Source organism: Pogona vitticeps, chromosome 1 (genome assembly GCF_051106095.1).
Source record: "Pogona vitticeps strain Pit_001003342236 chromosome 1, PviZW2.1, whole genome shotgun sequence".
NCBI lineage: Eukaryota > Metazoa > Chordata > Lepidosauria > Squamata > Agamidae > Pogona > Pogona vitticeps.
In genome coordinates, this window is record NC_135783.1 from 70,799,264 (window position 1) to 70,808,187 (window position 8,924).

Genomic DNA, 8,924 nt, shown 5'->3' on the forward strand with positions numbered 1-8,924 from the left:
AATATTGTGCTATAGTTTCATAAGAGCCGAAGCTTACATGAGGCAGCCATCTCACCTGAAATCCATTACATACTGTATGGGTGCCACCTCACTCTCTCTGAATAAGGCCAACTATGGACCCTGTGATTCTTATTCCCTGATGCAGTGTAGGAAACAGCCATAATTAGGCTTTTTTCTTCCATCCAAACTGTAGACACATTCAACCAATTTGCTTTAATTTAAATAACCACACTTTACTTTTAGATACAATATTGGTGCAGTTTTGCTAATAATAGGGCTTCCAAAAATATCACTTCCAGATGTTTGAGATATGGCTGTATCCAATTGTCCATTTCTTCACATAAGCAATAGCTGTTGTAAAAAGGCTTGTGCTGAATACAGGTGATAGTCATAGGCAGCTTCCTTCTGTATGAACATTTTTTTAGACTTAGGTCCGGATTTATGAACTGGCTACAAGGAATATTTAAGATACAGAGGCAAGACTGAGAAATAATGCAAGCAATCAGAGAACAAAAAGGCGTGATGCAAAACCAATTGTAAATATGGGTGGAGGACTTTTGATAAGAAGTAAAGCAAAGAGTTAATTCACATATGAGCAAAAGTGCAGATGTTCAGCATGGATGCAATATTCACTCACTCAGAGTTACTAGCTCTCAGGACACTGAGTTGGAAGTCTCAGGCTGAATCTCCAGGCAACAAGTCAAATTTCACAGCAAGCAACACAAAAGGAGAGAGTTCACAGAGCTAGCATGGAGGTGTCTGTACATGTATTGGACAGATGCAAATCTGGTGCACCAGAGATCTAAGAGCAAGGAGGACACTGAGGAGATCTGCTTTTGCTTCAAATTGCAAAATAACAGTAAAATACTAAAATCATGTTTCAGACTTCAGACTTCATTCTGAAACTGAATTATCCGTGGGAGATTTAAAGCAATAATTTTCAGTTGCAGTTTGTGCTGTCCATGACTCATTGTGATAATCACTGTGACCTGAAATGTGACCTGCAAGAGAGAGCTGAGATTTTTTTTTTTGGCACTGCTCATGTGCACTTCTTTTTGTGGTGATTCCTAAATTAGCATACTATGGCAGTCTCTGGGCAAGAAGTGAAAGAGTTCTGGGATCTAAATTTTCCATACAACCAGTACTGTTAGTAGCACATGGGTACTTTTCTTTCTTCAATAGGTAAACAAGGCCCCAAAATCAAGAACCATAAATCTTTTGTATCTTCACAGTTTTGAGATGTGATACAGCCTATTGGCTACCATCCCTGGATTAACAGTTGCACTGTAGGATTTGTTGTCTACTTTTTAAAAAAGCGTTAGAGTGATCTCAATTTGAAAACAACAAAACAAGCACTTCTGCAGGGAACAATGGGAAATGTACCATTGTGGCAAATGTGCCAATGTGAAGGAACACTATACACTCACTGTTCACTTTAAAACAAATAATTTAAGTATTGGATGAAGTTGGTTCACTCAATGAATCAAATGTTGGTTAACTCAACGAATTCAATGTTTTCAATTTTTAATCTTATGAACTTGAAATTAATGCTCCAGTTTCTAAAGCGTAACACCAAACATTAATTTCCAAACAAAATGTTCCAAGCTCTACTCATGATCATTTCAGTGGGGCCTCCATCTTCAGAAGCAATATGCAAGATGCTGGAGACCTAAAAAAAAGAGGTGGGTGAGTGGTCTTTTCAAATGTCAGTCTAGTTGAAATATTCATCCTACCAGCTAAGATTAATGTTATTATGTTCTCCCAAGAAAAACACTATCTTTTAAAAAGCAACACTGCATTATTTTTTAAAACAACCAGTAGCCTGAAAGTCCGTGTGACTGGCTCCCACAGCTATCAGGACAATCTTGGTTACATTCTGCACAGCAAATCTTTTGAAACCCAGGAGAATTTCAAAAACACTTTCAAATATGGCATGATATGTTTTGTGATAAGTCCCCATTGGCTTGTGGAAGCCCTTGAGCATGTCTAAAGTAGGTTTCTCAACTGTGTCCAGAGTCTGCAAAGATGCATAATAAATAGCCACTATATACGTATTATGATGGAAAATGTATTTTTCTACTTCCCTGTCCTGTAAAAAATGAATCAGTTTTCTTGTTTACAGCAAAAGCAGTATCTAGCTTTATTGTTGTAATATCGGAAGCTCAAGGCAACTTTCATTTAAAAAAAAAAAGATTTAAGAAATAAAGATGTCCTTTAGATGGGAAAGAAAACTGCATATTCCTTCCCTCTTTTTTTCACTTTCCATCCTATTCTCGCTCACTATACTTTCTTTGCTGGATTCTTGTTTGCATAAGGCCCTGAAAGAGGACAGAGGGGAGAAGAGGGTAATAGAAAAACTCGACTACCATGCCCCTCTTTCTTCTTAACTGCCCCAAATGTTCCCCTTTCCCATGGCCGTAGCATACATGAAGGTAATGATATATTCAAAGAAGATGTCCAGGAGTATTTCTGCTGCTTGCTTCTTGTGGTTTGGGAATTCCCATTTTGAACAGAGAAATTGTGATAGGGCAAGTGCAGGAAACATGGGACTGAAGCCTTGAGGAGCCAATGGCTTTGAACTTTCTGTACTACCCTAAAGCCATGCTTCCATGGCAGCACTCACTAGTTTTGTATTTGGGGACACAGCTCAGATTAAATCCGATACTGCCACTAAAGCAGGTGGTGGTTAGCCTAACCATTGGGAAGAATTAGGGAAGAAACAGACAAAATGGATCATGCAATTCATGAGTTTTTGTGGATTAAAACACCACTTCATCAGGTTTGTACAGGTGTGAAGAGCTTAAAGTCCAAACGTTCATGACATGATGCATTTTGTCAGTCTCCTTGCTCTTGGATGTAAAGTTCAAAAAGTTCTCAGCAAGGTGGAAATTGCCAGGCATGTCTCTCTTAAATGTAAGTCAGGAGACTGGTTGATGTTTTATGGTTGCATCCGAGGCATTTGTGGCTTGAGTTTAACAACCTGGTTCTCCAAATAAAGAAGTGCAGGCCATGTACATCCACCTCCCCCATTTATGGCCTTTCTTCGAAACAGGCATGTTTCTGCTTAGCTGGGGGTTGGGGGCAGTGACACAGGAAACCTGAGCCCTCCATCTGAGAATTGGGATGATAATTTAGCAAGCTCACTAAGTGTAGCCAACTGGGGTCTAATTAAAGCCAATATGATATTTCCTAATGGTTGCAGTCCTCTTCTGCTGATGTTGAAAGGCCATGTGTCTTCTTGTTGGGGTGGCTATTTCTTGGTATCTTTGGAGTTCCATCGAGGTAAGGGTTATTCATGTGGTCCAAAAATAAAATAAAATAAAACTCAGATGCAAAAATAGGCAATACCTTTATAGACCACTAAAATAATCAGACAAGATGGATATGTCTCCATAGATGCATGCTTCAAAGCTACCATGTTTGCACAATGAAGAAGCAAATGAAGACTGTTGTTTACCTCCTGATGACCAATCACAAAACAAAAGGAAACCTGATTTACTTCTTAAGGCACTTTTGCCCTCTGAACTTGCCTCCCCCTTGTATAAAGGGAGGCAGCGCTATTCCCCCTTATCCCCATAACACTGACAATAGTACAGTATCAATGCTTTCCTGTTGCTGCTCCAGAGCGTCTGCTTGCCTGACCTAGTTGTCTTTTCTTAACACATTGCATGCAGCCCAATTGTAAAAGCAGGGAGAGAGGTGACTATACTAGGCCACATACAACATCAGAGAGGGCATGCCTTGCTTTGATTTACTGACAGACACCTGCTGCATTTTTTCCAGCAGGTACAAGTATGTGCCATGCAGCTTGCCTGTAGTCAGGCATGTAGCAGAGGATGCTTCATGGTGGGGCAGTGGAGGGAGGCTGGACCACCACAAATTGCCCCCCTGGAACACTGCCCTTTGATCTCATCAGGCTATGCTTACTCAACCCATATGTAGTTTATATCTTAGCAGAGGATGTGAAATCTATCTAATAATGTATTTACAAGGGTCACGCGTAACTACTTTTATCGAACTATGCTAGACACCTTTAATATACTCAGGCTATCACAGCTTAAAATTATTGGATATTGTAGAGTAGCAGATACAGTGAGGTTCACGGAGAGTTTTTCAGCAGAGATTTTACAACCACCTCCTTGCTATGACCAAGGAAGTGGAGGTGATCCATGAAAGCTCATATTGAAATACAGCAGTTAGTCTTTACGGTGCCACAAAGCTTTTGTCTTCTTTAATTTTAATTTCGTTTATGGCCTAATATTGTTACAAGAAGACTTTTATTATACCTTTTGCCCACTTGGCAGTGGCGCGACAGCAGCACGACAGGAATAAGCCCCCCCCCCGGGGCATGAATTGAAAACCAAACCGCAAACCAGTTTGGTTTTCTGGTTGGGTAGTGGTGGGTTGTGGTTCATTGTTCATGGCTAGCCATGAACCATCACGAACCACCATGTTTCAGTTGTTTGTCCATTTCTGTTCCTGATCCAGTGAGGTTAGTCCATTCAGATTTCCCTTTAAAAGCATGATCTTTCCCATTCAATCAAACACTGAAGATTCTTTTTGCATGACTGGAAAGCCTCACAATTTTAAATGAATGGAAATATGCCATACTGGAATTCCATATGTTCTGGAGATTACCATGGAGCTCCGGATTTTGCTAACAACAAAGAACACACACTTGGGGATCCAACACATTTCCGTTGCTGGACAATCTTCATGCAAATTGATGCTAACTTCTTTAGGCATTAAGACTTCCTTCTGTGTCTTAGTCTTTTCCTCTCATTGCAGTTCACCCTGCCCCCATCAATGAATATTGTAGTTGCTTAACTGTTGCATTCCAACAGGTCCTATAGAATCTTATTGTCTATAAAAGTTCCTTCCTTCCTACAGGATTGTTAAACCACAGCCATAAAAAGACCAGTGAATTGCTGTCTGCATTCTGGCCTCACGCAGAGGTGCTGATCAGCTGCAGATATGCATATGTAAGGTATTACTCATTATTACAAAACTCAATTTGCCTATACGTGTGTACATCAGATTAAGATTTGTGTTTTCCATGTTTGAAAAGGGTATGTGAGAGGTAGGAGTAAAAAAGCTTCTAAATGACACATCAATATTTGCAATGTTGCACATGTTACAAAACATTAAACCCGAACTTGCAATTGAAAAGATACTTAATCAAGGACCTTTCTCCAATCTGGCAAATGGATCTTTGTGATACATTCCACTACAATCACATCTTCCTTGCATTCAAGCATTTTATCTTTAGGCATACAAGGCATCATGTGACATACAAGGTGTGAAATGATTCTCAGGAAAGTGGCACCACCTCCAAGCCTCATCCTTCCTTCTCCTTTTTCAAAGCCATAATTCACCCTGCCATCTCTTTCAAAGGATCACCCAGTGCAACCTGCAAACAGTTACTGTAGGGCTGTCTTCCTTCCCCACGTCAGCCCATACCAGCCTGTAGATTTTCCTCTGCAGTTTGTCTTGCCTGTAGAGCACATTGTAATCCTTGTTTCCACTTTATTACCAGTTTTTCAATGGAGTGTTAAACCACTTTCAAGAAAGGAGTTCTAATGTAAATAGCTAATTATGTATGGAAGATTTGACCATCCTTGACCTTTATTTTGTTTGAGCTTCCTTTTTTGGGCACGTTGAAATCAGCTATGGAAAGAAAGTAGATGCACAATATATCCTTGACATTGGTGTGTCAGTCTCAGCCACCAGAGTATTTCAATGCATTAAAACCTCAGGTGCATGTTCCATAGAAACTGAGCTTTTTATATATCGTTCAGAAGGTCTCTAGGGTTACCTTAAACTTCTTTCCATTGCTTAGCAGTTAACAGTACAATCTTTTCTTTCCTAGTCCAATTCTTCACTCAAGAGTAATCTGGCAGAACAGAGCCTTAAGTGACTGTTTGTTTCCACGTACATAATATGATACTTGAAGTTGTTTTTCTGAGAATGTCTCTAGTTCCACATGGCAGGGGTTTCCAAGATGTTTTTCATGCGCACTATCTCCAAGTGCCTTTCAATTGACTGTATTGTTGCTCCAAATAGGCGGGCTGGATAACTCAGTGGTTTAAGTAACTGGCTGCAGAGCCAGAGGTTAGCAGTTAAATTCTCCACTGTGCTTCTTGTGAGTAGAACCAAGTTGCAAAGTCTGAAGATGCCCCCAGAAAAAGAGAAGGGTATACCACGTCTGAGTATTCTCTACCTGGAACACCATGAGAAGGTCAGAATTAACTCGACCGCACATGATTGTTTTTGTCTCTAAATATCAAAGACAAGAGCCATTATTGTATTGCTAGGCTGAAGTATACATTGTGGAGCTGGCCGAGACATTCCAACGCAGCTATTAGGTCCCCTCCCCCCTGGGATTATGTGTTGTCAAGTTGGGATCAATTCATAGTGATCCTAATATGGCTTTCAAGATAAATGAGATATTTAAGGAATGACATTACTAATTCCAACTCCTCAGCCCCCTCCAGTGAGCTTCAGTGGCTGAGTGGGGATTCAAACTCAGGTCTCCTGAATCCTAGTCCTTTTTACTATCCACCATACTACACTGAGTATTCTGCCACCCCTACCTCCAGCAGGTGCGTATTATACAAAACCTGTCAAGTAATTGCCATAGAAGACCAAGAAAATGCCACAAGCTCATCATTTCTGATAATAAAAATAAAACAAAGACAAGAATTAAATAATTAAGAGTTTCTGACTATTTTCATAGCACTCAAAACCTACTGCCTGTAGGTGCCTCACTCTGCTTAATGGTGGGGCTAGCTCTCTTATATCGCAGCCGTCACAATCCTTTTTTTAGGCTCACAGGGACAGAATCACCAGGCTTAGAAGGAAGTGCTTGTTCTTCATCATCTTGCTTTCCCTGTGTGAAAAGTGAAATGAATACAGAGATGACTGTATGTAAAAGCAAGAACCTTGGAAACTCATAGTTCTTGCTTGCGTGGAAACATGGAGTGCAGATGTATCACTTTCTAAAATGGAGAAGTTAATGACAAAATGGGGGAGGAAGGCATTGTGGTCTAAGCATGGTGATTCTATCTGCATGAGTAATGCCGGAACAGGGCTATAGAGGTTGCTCAAAATAATGTTCATGTATTGCATACACAGCTCATGGGTTTCCAGTTGTGTCAATACATGTCTATTGTTTAAATAGTCCAAGCTTTCAATGGCAATATCCTATGCCATCTTCATCAGGGAGCCAAGATATTAGCTAACCTTAACTGGACAGACTTAGACAGTTGCCCTTATATAATACTGACAAGTGTGGGGGACTGACTCTTTAATGTTAATTTACCTGAGTTTGCAAAGCAAAAAGCAAAGCGTGCTGCTTATATACTGCCCCATAGTGCTTCAAGCACTCTCTGGGCAGTTTACATGTTAATTATGCAAGCTATACATTGCCCCCCTCCCAGCAAGCTGGGTACTCATTTTACCGACCTCGGAAGGATAGAAGGCTGAGTCAACCTTGAGCCAGCTACCTGGGATTGAACCCCAGGTCGTGAGCACAGTTTTGGTTGCAGTACAGCAGTTTAACCACTGTTGGTTTTGATTGTATTTTGTATTTAAAGTTTTAACTGATATTTTGCCTCCCTGATGAAGATGGTGCAGCATATAGCCATCGAAAGCTTGAAGTATTCAAACAATAAACATGTATGGACACAACTGGAAACCCATGAGCTGTTTATTCAAAGCGTTTGACATGGAAGACTGAGATCTCTAATGTTCATGCAGTAGTTAGTGATAGCTATTCCACATTGTGGCTGTAACACATAAAGTGACTCATCCCACGTAAACCCATAACCATGTAAACAACCCCTACAACCTCATATGTTCCACTGTACATGGAAGTGGTCCTGTATGGCGACTCTAACATGTATACTGTCTCCATGTATCAGCAAAACATGCTCCTAATATCACATAATGAGATGTTAAAATACTTACACTACAGTGCTGTCAGTATTCAAGATTTGTCTGATTTGCCATGGATAGCTGAAGATAATTGAAGTGGTGCAAGGCCATGTTTCAGTTATATGTCTGATCATGCATCTGATTGTGCAATTAAGATGTGCCATGAAACCATCATCACTAGTAGGATTCTAGCCTTACTAGCAAATGTTAAAAAGACATAACAGTCAGAATGCTATTAATTACACCCTCCAATATAACTTTTATCAACATAAATCTCAGCTGTGAATTTCTCCAAGTGAAAAATCTGGGGTATGCATTTGTTGTCGTACATGAGTCATGTGTTTCAGCACACAACAGTGGATGCCTATACTGATTTCTTAACTTGTGGCAATTTCACAGGTGAAATTTACACTGATAGAGCTATGATGCCACAATTACTCATTTGGCTTCAGGCCAATATTCTAAATACAAAGGTAGCCATGTTGGCCCATGGAAACAAAAACAACAGGTAATACTTTTGTTAAGACAAAGTAAAAGTAAAATTGTGCAATTGTTCAGGTTATAAAAAGTTCTTCATCAAGATTTGTGAGATTAAATATTGCATTGGAGGTGGATGGTGAAAACAGGAAAATCCAAATATTGACCAGATGTTGTTGTAGCCATGAAGTCTGCAGCTAAACTCTGGCTCAAAATGGAGATTTCACATTGAATGAGTCATTGGTAGGTGTGCAGGTAGCAGATTACACCTAGTGATGCATTCTGGAATGGAGACGAAACAGCAGTTGAACTCCATTAACATTTACTTTATTTTATTTTATTTATTTATTAAATTTATACCCCGTCCCTCTAGACCATGTCTACTCGGGGCGGCTTACAACATAACAATAAATCAATATAATATATATATATAATCATAAAAATACAATTGCAATATTAATTAAGTCAATAATTTGAGAAAGGACTACCAAGATGGGATAGAATAAGAAAAG